The sequence below is a fragment of the Chrysochloris asiatica genome, unplaced genomic scaffold (genome assembly GCF_000296735.1).
Source record: "Chrysochloris asiatica unplaced genomic scaffold, ChrAsi1.0 scaffold00443, whole genome shotgun sequence".
In the NCBI taxonomy this organism is placed as follows: Eukaryota; Metazoa; Chordata; class Mammalia; order Afrosoricida; family Chrysochloridae; genus Chrysochloris; species Chrysochloris asiatica.
The window spans coordinates 1,198,408-1,207,143 of NW_006408961.1; the positions used below are offsets into that span (position 1 = coordinate 1,198,408).

General features: G+C 38.5%; 1 pseudogene; it reads right to left on the reverse strand.

The window, feature by feature from the left end:
* Nucleotides 1-8,144, reverse strand: part of LOC102811874 — a 14,467-nt pseudogene extending 6,323 nt beyond the window's left edge.
* Nucleotides 8,145-8,736: the final 592 nt, after the last annotated feature.

The following is an 8,736-nucleotide window of genomic DNA, read 5'->3' on the forward strand; positions in this document are numbered from 1 at the left end:
TTTCTGCTCCCCCGCTGGGAATTGCTGTTTGTTCTTGCCCAAGATGTCGGCTCCGGGCCTCCGAGCCTAGCCTGGTAGATTCAAAAGTACGTGATTTTTTACTTCAGCTTTAAGTTCCACAATCTATAAGCCTTCAAAATATTCCTATCTCTGTGTTTCTGAGTTTTGGAGCTCTGCCTTGTATTTGCTTTGCCTGGTATTCTATGATATTGCTGACAGCGAACTTCACTGCACCTCTACCCTAGCCACCATCAAAATCTCTGCCTCCTCAATCGTAATTATTCTTTGTACAGTTACAGAAAAATCCAATTTTCTGTTTTTGCCTAAATTTTAGTGTGTATTTGTCTAAAATATTTCAGAAATACAAAGGATTATTTTACTCTATTATACTTTCCTCCCTAGTTATGTGTTATGAATTGATTTGTTTCTCCCAAAATAAGTGCAATAAATCCTAATTCCTAAACCTGTGCTTATTATTCTATTGGGAATGGGCTCTCTTATACTGATGAGACAGGATTAGTTCAGGTTGTGCTTTACATCTGTCTCTTTTTAAATATAGAAATATTAAATCAGGAAGCAAACTAAAGATGAGGTATAATACATGCCAAAACAATTAGAAATCTCCAAGGAATCAGAAGCAAAAACAAAATATACAAGGAATTTCTCCAAAATCTACACCGGAAAAGGATTTCCCCTAGACCTATCACTCTAAATTTGGACTTGTAACCTCCTAAAAGGAGCCCTGGTGGTGCAGGGGATTAAGCATTGGGTTCCTAATGACAAGTTCATCAACTCAAACCCATGAGCTGCTCTGCACAAGAAAGGTGAGGTGGTCTGATTTCATGAAGATTTAAATTCTCAGAAACTTTAAGAAATATTTCTATTCTATCATATAGGGTTGCTATAAGTCAGAATTGTTTTAATGGCAGTGGATTGGAATCTTATAAGCTGTAAGAAAATACTGTTTGTAAAGTCATTCACTTATGAGATTTCTGTTATAGCAGCACTAGATACTAGACAGCAAGAAAAAGTAATTTAATATTTATCATATCATTTATTTCACTTAACTTTATGAGGAAGGTGGCCAATTCCAGGGAAGTATTCTCTTTTGAAGTATTACTACTAAAACTGAGAGAAAGTATGGCTAATTTGAAGAGTGACAACATTACCATAGTTATCTACACTGGCAAGAGATTTGTTGCTGCACATGACATAATAAGGAAAACCTAGAAGAATTGATGCATTTGAGTTATGCTGTTGAAGAAAAATATTAAAAGTACCAATGATGGCTAGAAGAATAAACAAATCTGTTTTGGATGAAGTACAAACAGAATGTTTCTTAGAAGACAGGATTGAAAGTCTTTATCTCTTACTGTTCAGGCATTTTATCAAGAGGGACTAGTTCCTGTAGAAAGACATCTTGATTGGTAAAATGGTGAGTCTTAATAAAAGAGGAAGAAACCCAATGAGATGGATTGGCACATGTGGCAATAGCAATGGGCTCAAGTTTAATGATTTTGAGGATGGTTCAGCATTGGGCAATTTCATTCTGTAGTGCATAACGTTGTTATGAGTCAGAACCATTTCAGTAGCACCTAACAAAAATAGCATGATAAATTCATGCATTTTAAATAAACTACTAAAAAGCAACATAATACTTTTTGCTCTCCTTAAAGAAGAAATCTGTCACTCTGTCAGTTTTTGAACTCTGATGGCTTGTGTGTTGCTGTGATGCTGGAAGCTATGCTACCAGAGTGCTAAATACCAGCAGTGTCATCCATGGTAGACACAGTTCAGCTGAGCTTCCAAACTATGATAGACTTGGAAGAAAGAAAGTATCATTTTGAATCGTTGTTCATTGAAAATTTTATGAATGCTAGCAGAATGTTGTTAGATATACTGCCAGAAGATGAACCCCTCATTTTGGAAGATACTCAAAATATGACTTTGGAAGAGCTGCCTTTTTAATGTAGAATTGACTTTAATGCTATGGATGGAGTATATTTTCAGGACTTTCATTTGTTGATGTGGCACAAGTAAAAATGAGGAGAAACATTATAAACATCTGTAAATAATCAAAACATGGAATGTACAAATATGAAACTAGGAAAACCAGAAATGACATGGAACACATAAACATCAATATCCTAGACACTAGTGAGCTGAAATTTATTGATATTGTTATTGTTATTAGGTGCCATAGAGTTGGTACCGACTCATAGAAACCTTATGCATAACAAAACAAAACACTGTCTGTTCCTGGTCCAAGCTCACAATTGTTGCCATTCTTCAGCCCATTGATGTTGCCACTTTGCCAATCTATCTCACTGAGGGTCTTCCTCTGACCCTACACCTTACCAAACATGATATCTTTCTTTAGTGACTGGTCCCTCCTGACAATATTTCAGAAGTGTGAGAGATGAAGTTTGGCCACCTTGACCTCTAAGAAGCATTCTGGCTGCACTTCGTCCAATACAGATCTGTTGGTTCTTTTGGCAGCCCATGGCACTTCCAGTATTCTCCTCCAACATCATAACTCAAAAGCATCAATTCTTCTATGGTCTTCCTTATTCACTGTCCAGTCCAGCTTTTGCATGTATATGAGGTTATTGAAAATATCATAGCTTGGGTCAGGTGCATCTTAATCCTCAAGCTGATATCTTTGCTCTTCAACACTTTTAAAAAGATTGTGTGCAGCAGATTTGCCTAATGCAATATGTCATCTGATTTCTCAACTGCTGCTTCCGTGAGTGTTGATAGTTAATCCAAGAAGAATGAAGTCCTTGACAACTTCACATTTTTAATCAGACATTCATTCATAAGGCTTACTATGACAGGAATAACAAATTGAAGAAAAATCATGTTGCATTGTCTAAAACAATATTTCAAGATTAATATTGTCATACAATGCTGCCTGTGACAGGATAATATCTATATGTCTACAATGAAGATAAGCTTATAGTATTATTATTAAAACTGATACAAAAACCACTAATGGAGAAATTGAAGATTTTTACCAACTTCTTCAGTTTGAAATTGCTCACACATGCAATCAAGGTGCATTGATAATTACTGGTGATTTAAATATAAAAGTTGGAAACAAAGAAGTATTCAGAGATAAAAAATATGGTATTGATAATTAAGATGCTGGCAATTCGGTGCTAGAATTTCACAACACCAATGACTTACTCATTACAAGTACTGTTTTTCAACAACATAAAAGGCAATTGTACATCTTTCCAACTGGAATACTCAGGAATCAAGTTGTCTACATCTGTTGGACAAATGATAGAAAAGGTCAATATCATCAGACAAAACAAGGTCAGTAACAACTGTTGAAAAAGTCATCAATTTCTCAGATTTATGTTCAATCTGAATCTGAATAAAATAAGAAAAACTCCACAAGAGCCAAAATACTACCTGAATATATCCCACCTGAATTTAGAAACCATAACAAGAACATATTTGCCTCACTAGACACAAATGAACAGAGACCAGAGAGTGGCAGGATGACATCAAGAACAATGTAGAGGAAAAAAGCACAAAAGGTCATTAAAAGAATAGGAAAGAGAGAAACACCAAATTGGAGGTTAAAAGAGAATCTGAACGTTGCTTCTTAGCGTAAAGCTAAAACAATTGAAAGAAATCATGAAGTAAAAGAAACTAACAAAAAGTTTCAAAGGGTAGTACAAGAAGACAAACTCAAATGTTATAATAAAATGTGCATAGACCCAGAGTTAGAAAACACAAAGGGAAAAACATGTTCTTCATCTCTGAAGCTGGAAGAACTGTAGAAAATACTAAAGCCTCAATTTTGAATAATCAAGAGTGCTAAGGGAATATTAAGGAGCTCTGGTACCTCAGTGGTCACAAATCGGGCTGCGAACCATAAAGGTAGCAGTTCGAAACTACCAGCTGTTCCATGGGAGAAAGATGAGGCTTTCAGCTCCCGTAAAGGTTTACAGCCTCAGAAACCCTGTACAGGGTCTCTATGAGTTGGAACCGACTCCACTCACATAATCAACCAACTAACCAAGGAAAAATTGGAGTCCTGGTGTGTTAGAGACCGCAAGCACTGAGATGCTGAGGCCCTGTGTCATGGATGAAAATCCAACATGAAGGCCCCACTCAGGATTGCTAGCCAGGGACCCTGAGGGCCAAGGAAGTGACCTCCTGACGTACCGGGTTCATATGGACCCTGCAGGCCAAGGAAGTGTTCTCCTGATGTTCCGGGTTCATAGGCTTTTACGAACTCACTGGTGGGCTACCTCTGAATAATTTTCTTTGGTCTTATTATTCATTCTATGCTTCTAACTCCAGTAATTGTAGTTTCTGAGAAAATGGTTTCTTATGTGCCTCTCTTAATGTCTCCACTGTGTTGGAAGTGTGTAGGGTCCTGGGAACAAATCTCTCTGAGGAACAAACTCTTGCCACCTGGCAAGCATGTCCAAACTGCTCTTTATCAATTTATTCAGCTATGTTTGATATTAACTTAATACATGAGCCCTGTATACCCATGGACAAATATTAAAACAAAAACCTTTTCTAAAGCCGAGGCCGTAAAAGTTCCAAAGGCGGGTTTGCTGGGATTCTGCAAAGAGAATCTGGAGACAATCTGCCCAAGGAATTCACTCAAAGTAGATTGGCGAATTCTGGAGTATTGTTCAAGGAATAATAGTGACAACCATCTCAAATCATCCCCAGGTGTAATCCATTAACCTAGAGGTCCTTCTTCCTCCTGAAAGCCTAAACCAGGTAGCAGAAACAGCTTGATTCTCTTCAGACCTTCTAAATCCTTTTTCACCTTTACCCATTCGAGATTAAGTGCTATAGGTTTGTTAATTAGCCTTGAGAAACCTCAAGTCGCTGCCTTAGGATTTGAGCCAAAAAAGTAATTTATAACAGTTTGCTTGAATTTTTGGAACATTAAGAATGTTAGATTATTAAGACTATTCACGATGTATATTTTAGAATTTGTTCCTGTAAATCATTGTGTCCTGTTTTGAATGATTAATCAAATTTCATTTCTGTGCCCTGTCTTAATAATCCCCTTCTTCCTTTGTGTAAAATCCCTCCCTGAAATAAAAGTCGGATGCAGATTGAATCCTGCATGCATTACTGCCTGCAGGGCCATGATGCCTGCAATCCAGGGTCTGCCTGCCAGTCTTGCATCCACTCTGGTCTCTGGGTGTCTCTTTGTTTCTCTCGTCGAGTCTTTGTGTATATTATTTCTCTATCTCTTTCGCCGCCAGATCTCCCTACTTCATGAACCAAACTTCCCTGTCAAGGCAGGTTTCCGACACTGATGTGGTGCTGAGGGTTAATTCGCCAGACTGCCAAGCCATTTGAATTGCAAAGTCGGCGGTTCAAGCTCATCAGCTGTTCCTCAAAAACTCTATATAGGGTGTCTATGGGTCAGAATCTACTCGTCGACACTTAACAACAACAACAAGGGCAAATTATTGAATGATGTTATTAAGTGCCTTGGTATCAGTTCCAACTCATAGGAACCCTCTATAGGGTTTCTGGTGGCTAAGACTCACCAGCAATTCCTCAGAAGCCCTATACAGTGTTGCTATGGTTTGGAACCTACTCGATGTCACACCACCACAGAGTTTCCAAAGAACAACTGATAGGTTTAAATTGCCAACCTTGCAGTTAGTAGTCCAGTAATTATCCTAAAGTACCATTGAATGATATGTTATTGTTTTTAAGTGTCGTCAAGTCAATTCCAATGCATAGCAACCCTGTATAGGGTTTCCAAGTAGCAACTGATGGATTTGAACTGCTGACCTGTGGTTCAAAATCCAGTGCTGATCCTATAGTGCCACATATAAGAAGACTCAAAAGATGATTCAAGGAGTACAGAATCACTGTACAAAAAATAATTGGTTGATGTCCAATCATTTTAAGAGGTAAAATATGATCAAAACTAATACTAAAAAAAGAAGTCCAAGTTGCACTGAAGGCGTTGGTGAAAACCAGGGGTCCAGAAATTGATGTAATATGAAATGTTTCAACAAACTGATGCAGAACAGGAAACACTCACTTGTTTATTTCAAGAAATTTGAAAGACTGCTACTTGGCTAACTTATTGAAGGAGATCCATATATGTGCCCATACCAAAGAAAAGTGATCCAATGGATTTCAGAAATCATTGAACAATATCATAATATCAATTTCAAGTAAAATTTTGCTGAAGATAATTAAAAAAATGGATGTAGCAAGACATTGACAGAGACCTAACAGAAATTTTAGTTGAATTCAGAAGAGGATGTGGCACATTGCTGATATGAGATGGATCTTGGCTGAAAGCAGAGAATACCAGAAGTAAAATGCTTACTTGTGCTTTATTGACTATGCAAAGATATTTGCAAGTGAGGGTTATAACAAACTATGGATAATATTGCAGAGAATGAGTATTCCAGAACACTTAATTGTGTTTATAAGGACCTGCACATAGACAAAGAGGCAATTTTTTTTAAGAGAACAAGAAACTACTGGATGATTTAAAATCAGGAGAATGTGTATCAGGGTTATATTATTATACCATATTTATTCATTCTGTATGTGGTGCAAATGATATGAGAAGCTAGGTTATATGAAGAAAAACATGGCATCAGGATTTGAGGAATATTCAGTAAAGATCTGTGGTATGCAGATGTCACAGCTTTGCTTGCTGAAAGTGAAAAGGACTTAAAATACTTGCTTATGAGGATAAAAGGCAACAGCTTTTAGTATGGATTGCATCTTAATGTAAAGAAGAGGAACATACAACTGGAGCAATAAATAACATGATAAATTGAGAAAAGTTTGAAGCTGTCAAAGAGTTAATTTCATTTGGATCCACTATCAACACTCATGGAAGCAGCAGTCAAGTAATTTTAAATGATTGAGAGAAAGATAGAAAAAAACAATGAAAACATAAAAAAATCTTTAGGAAAACACTACAAAAGTAAATAAACAAACTAACAAAAGTGTAAATTTTTAAACAATATGAAAAATTGAAATTAGGAATCCAGAAGATTAACACTAAGAGTTCAGAAATTGGTGAAATAAAGGCAAAGCAGTAGATTCTAAGCAATGGAAGATGGGGTTTGTGAGTGTGAAGATAAATCTCTCAATATTCGTATGCAAGAGGAATAACTAGCAAAAGGAATGAAAAAAATCCAATGAAAACCTTGGAGCTATATCTGACACCAAGAAGAGGAATAACTTTCAGGATTGAAATTCCAGAACAGTGTAAGACAATAAAAAACATTTAAAAAAATTAATGAAGAGTTGTTAGAAGAAAACTTCCCTAACATCATGAAAGATGAAATGATAAATATACAAGAAGCTGAATGAACCCACAAACAAAATAGATTCCCCCAGAAAATCACCAAGACATATCATAATGAAACTTTCTAGAACTAAAGACAAGGAAAGAATCCAATGAGCAACTCAGGAAACATGGAAAGCTACCTACAAAGCATCAGTAAGACTAGATTTCAAGATAAAACTGTTCTAAACAGGAACAAATTATGGGTTAACATCAAAGAAAATTAGTATATCTTCATATCAAAATAAAGAGGAAAACCAAAGATTTAGAGAACACTAACACCATAGAAATTTAAATGAAAACCCACAAAATGAGGAGTCCTGGTGTGGCACTGTGAGTTAATATGTCAGGCTGCAAAGTCATCTGAACTGCAAGGTCAAGCTCACCAGCTGCTCCCCAGAAACCCTATACAGGTTCACTATGGGTCAGAACCGACTCGATGGCACTTAACAACAAAACAGAAATGAAAATGAAAACCCATAAAATGAAATCAGTGCAGAAAATCTTGTGGAAGAAAGAACCAGCAAAATCACACACACACACACACACACACACACACACACACACACACCAGCAAAATGATAGCAACCATACCTATTTATAATTATACTGAATGTAAATGGATTAAATGCACCAGTCAAGAGGCAAAGAGTAAGGCCCAATCACCGAGGCCCAGGCCCCCTGAGGCCCAACCCGCCCACAGACTGGTCACAAAGGCCCAGGCCCAACCAAGGCCCAAATCGCCTACCTGCCGCCCAGCACAGGCAGCCCACAGCCCGGTCGCCACCGAGGTCCAGGGCTCCCAAGGCCCAACCCGCCGCATAGCCCAGTCGCCGAGGCCCAGGGCCCCTGAGGCCCAACCCACCCTCAGCACGGTCCCCGAGCCACAGGCCCCCTGAGGCCCAATCTGCCCAACCTGCCCACCTAGGCCCAAGCCGCCTGATGCCCAGCTGCTGTTACCCAGGCCCCCTGAGACCCAAGCCACCCTCCTGAGGCCCAAACCACCCACCTGAGACCCAACCCTCCTGCAGCCCGGTTGCTGACACCCAGGCCCCCAGAGGCCCAAACCACCTGCCCTAGACTCAACCCAACCACCTGAAGTCCAAACGGCCCACCGCCGAGGCCCAGACCCAACTGAGGCCCAAATTGCCCACCCACCACCCACCTGCCGCCTATCTCCTGATCATATTACCAATAATTATAATAAAATAAGAATAATCATGCCCCATAAGAAACGTTTAACATTATCGAAGCATGTCCAAAAGTAGAAAAGAGAATTATTGGCATTCCAGAGCAAGAAGAATCAAAGAAATCCACAGAGAAGATAGCTGAGGAGCTTCTGAAAGAAAAATTCCCTAACATCTTGAAATATGCGAAGATAAACATTCAAGAAGCCCTATGTACCCCAGGAAGGA